This window comes from Pseudorca crassidens, chromosome X, assembly GCF_039906515.1.
Source record: "Pseudorca crassidens isolate mPseCra1 chromosome X, mPseCra1.hap1, whole genome shotgun sequence".
NCBI lineage: Eukaryota > Metazoa > Chordata > Mammalia > Artiodactyla > Delphinidae > Pseudorca > Pseudorca crassidens.
The window spans coordinates 1,904,074-1,908,515 of record NC_090317.1 but is presented as its reverse complement, the minus strand read 5'-3'; positions in this window follow the sequence as shown (position 1 = coordinate 1,908,515).

Genomic DNA, 4,442 nt, shown 5'->3' with positions numbered 1-4,442 from the left:
ATTCCCGTGTTACCCCTAGGTTCTTCATGACCATTTTTTGTTTCTTAGATTCCATATCTATGTGTTAGCATACCGTATTTGTTTTTCTCTTTCTGACTTACTTCACTCTGTATCACAGAGTCCAGGTCCGTCCACCTCACTACAAATAACTCAGTTTCGTTTCTTTTCATGGCTGCGTAATATTCCATCGTATATATGTGCCACGTCTTCTTTGGATTAATTTAATTAACTGAAATCTTCTGTGTTTGAGAAGGCTATAGTTAGAAACAAAGACTCATACACTCTCAGAGTGGTGGTAAAATCTATCTGGACACTTGATTGGCATTTCCTCTTAAATATTAAGATATGCATATCCTCTGACCCACCTTTGGGAAACTATCACAGAAAAACTCTTGTGTATGTGAACAAGGCAGCATTGACCACAGTGTTATTTACAGCATTGTTTGTCATTGTGAAAAATCGGTAGAATGTACATCAACAGGGCAAACGTTCAGTAAATCACAGCAAGTCCGTCCTGGTGGAGTACCATACGGCAGTCAGAGCACAGTAGATAGCTGGGAACTAATATGGAAAGAGATGAAAGCAAATTGCAGAATTCTGGGTATGGCATATTCCTGTTTTTGAATACATTCCGACCATATGACCATGTGGGGAAAGGCAGAGTCACCACCTGGAATGAGCCACCCTGCTTTCAATGTCATCACTGGGCTTTAGGGAGGAAACCTTTCACTATTTAGATTTCCATGTTGTTTAAATATTTTCATAAGGAATTATTCGTTTTGAAATGATTTTCCTGTGGAAAACAATAGCCTGCTCCATTCTTTTCCCTTTAAAACCACTTACTTAACAAACGTTAATTCAGCAAAGGTCTGTGTGGAGAGTGTCTGTGTCTGCTGCTTCTCTCATTCCTGCTCTGGGGCAAGAGTTTAAACCACTAGGAAATGAATAGGTCGTACTTGAAGCCAGTGGTTCTCTCAAACAGAGACACCAGAAGGCAGGGGCGGGACTGTTTAAAACATTGCTGGGGGAACATCCCTGTGGGCGCAGTGGTTAAGAATCCGCCTGCCAGTGTAGGGGACGCGGGTTCGAGCCCTGGTCCGGGAAGATCCCACAGGCCGTGGAGCAGGTGGGCCTACGCACCACAACTACTGAGCCTGGGCTGTAGAGCCTGCGAGCCACAACTCCTGAGCCCACGCGCCACAACTGCTGAAGCCTGTGTGCCTAGAGCCTGTGCTCCGCAACAAGAGAAGCCACCGCAATGAGAAGCCTGCACACCACAACGAACAGTAGCCCCCGACATCCACAACTAGAGAAAGCCCGCGCACAGCAATGGAGACCCAACGCAGCAAAAGAAAAAAAAAGTCCACAAATAATAAATGCTGGAGAGTGTGTGGAGAAAAAGGAAGCCTCCTACACTGTTGGTGGGCATGAATTTGGTGCAGCCGCTATGGAGAACAGTATGGACGTTCCTTAAAAAACTAAAAATTGAACTACCATATGATCCAGCAATCCCACTCCTGGGCATATGTCCAGGCAAAACTATGATTCAATAAGATACACGCACCCCTATGTTCAGAGCAGCGCTGTTCACAGTAGCCAAGACATGGAAACAACCTAAACGCCCATTGACAGATAAACAGATAAAGAAGATGTGGGAATAGATACGATGGAATATTACTCAGCCATAAAAAAATGAAACAATGCCATTTGCAGCAACCTGGATGGACCTACAGATTAGCATACTAAGTGAAGTAACACAGAGAAAGACAAATATCATATGATATCACTTATATGTGGAGTCTTTAAAAAATGATATAAATGAAATTATTTACAAAACAGAAATGGACTCACAGCCATAAAAAACAAACTTATGGTTACCAAAGAGGATAGCAGAGGGAGACGGGGAAAGATAAATTAGGGGTTTGGGATTAACATATACACACTACTATATATAAAATAGATAAACAACAAGGACCTACTCTATAGCACAGGGAACTATATTCAATATCTTGTAATAAAGTATAGTGGAAAAGAATGTGAAAAAGAATATATATATAAAACAATATGTGTGTGTGTGTGTAATGGAATCACTTTGCTATACACCTGAAACTAACACAACACTGTAAACGAACTATACTTCAATTTTATAAATGGTTAAAAAAAATTTAATGAAATAAATAAAATCATTTATGCTTTACATAAAGGTGCATTATTAGAAAGTTAAAATTTCTCATAGGGGGCTTCCCTGGTGACACAGTGGTTGAGAGTCCGCCTGCCAATGCAGGGGACACGGGTTCGAGTCCTGGTATGGGAAGATCCCACATGCCGCGGAACAACTAAGCCCGTGTGCCACAACTGCTGAGCCTGCGCTCTAGAGCCCACGAGCCACAAGTACTGAGCCCACGCACCTAGAGCCCATGCTCTGCAACAAGAGAAGCCACCGCAATAAGCCCGTGCACTGCAACGAAGAGTGGTCCCTGCTGGCGCAAAGTGCAGCAACAAAGACCAAAGGCAGCCAAAAATAAATAAATAAATAAATAAATAAAAATTTTTCCTCATAATGTCTCTGCACTAACCCCTATGAGCAGTTTTATGTGTATTCGTCCAGATTTTTTCCTAGGATATGCTAACCTGCATTTACAATGTTTTTTTACATAAATAAGATCACATCAAGTACCAATTTGGCTGTTTATAATTCTTATTCCATGAATGCCATGTTCTTGTCATTTGTACAATTCCCTATTGGATTGTTTGTCTTTTATGTACTGATTTCTAAGAGTTTTTTGGGTTTTTTTTCACATTTTAAAGACATTTTCTTTAGCTTGCTATTTGTGTCACTGATTTTTTCCTAACTCGTTTGTCTTTTCATCTTATTTATGGTGTTTTGTTCATAACAGAGTTTAACATTTTTGTATAATTAGACATTGCTTTTATTTTATTTTTTTGCCTTCTGCACTTTGTATCCTGCCTTTTTTTAAATTTTTTTCTTTTTTTTTTAAGATGCTGGGTGTAGGAGTTTATTAATTAATTTTATTTTTTTGCTGTGTTGGGTCTTCGTTTCTGTGCGAGGGCTTTCTCTAGTTGTGGCAAGCGGGGGCCACTCTTCATCGCAGTGCACGGGCCTCTCACTATCACGGCCTCCCTTGCTGCGGAGCACAAGCTCCAGACGCACAGGCTCAGTAGTTGTGGCTCACGGGCCTAGTTGCTCCGCGGCATGTGGGATCTTCCCGGACCAGGGCTCGAACCTGTGTCCCCTGCATCGGCAGGTGGACTCTCAACCGCTGCGCCACCAGGGAAGCCCTCCTGCATTTTTTACTATCTGGTTTATAAAGAATCATCCCAATTGATTCCCAATTTGATGCTTTCACGGTGTTTTCTGCCATAAATACGTTTCACATTTCTTTGTGTTCGGACATTGATTCATATTTACTCATGCATGGCTTCTGGGTTTTGTATCATGCATAAATGTCTTCATCAATGTTTTCTCCTTTCATTTTTATGGTTTCATATTTTCTATTTAATTGTATGCTTTCATTTATTCCCATTTCAAGTTTAATTCTTTTGGAAATTAATGTTTCTGTGAAAAGTAAAATCTAGACCAGCTTTCTTCTGACTTGTGTAATCCAAGTAATTTCACCATTGCTCTTTATGTACTCTTTCAATTTCGGTTTCACTCTGACTGCTGACTTAATTTTACATTTTCTCTCCAGTCACATCTCTGGCTTGGTCCCTTAGACACAACTGCTGGCATCCTGGCTGATAAACCCTACCTTCCGTGAGAATATGGAACTTGTTTTTTATTTTGGACGTCAATTTTGCAGACACATATCTTGGCCTTTCTCCACCTATCCTTCACCCTACTACATGGTAGAGTAATGTTCCCTCATTCCCTAACCAGGTAATATGCTATAATTACAGAGACCTGCATAAATATGTCATGTGGGAATGCATAGTTCTTGCAAAATTATGAACTCCACCTGAAAACTCTCTCATCACTAAACCTTGGACTCTGTATATTTACACATGTGTGTATGCAACCTTTTTAAACAAAATATTCACAACACCATTATTTATAATAGTAAAAAACAGAAAAACTCAAATGTTCAAGTATCCCCAACTCAACAGTCCTCTAATCCATTGATGCTTTAATCTCCTCTCTCTCATCCCCTTCTTGTCCTCACGTTATTCCCTGCATTCTTGGGAAGGCAACTTAAGCTGAACCAATCAAATGTCTGTCTGTCTTTCTCTGTCTCTTTCTTCTCCCTCCCCAATCCCAACTTTCTGTACTGAATCCTTCAGGTCACTTCCTCAGAGAGGCCATCCCAGATCACTCAACCCGAATTAGCTAGAAGAACAAATTGCAAGAATAAACAAAGGTGGGGGTTAAACTTTGGTGACGACGACATTTCAACTCGGTCGAGAAATACGGATTATAAACGTTA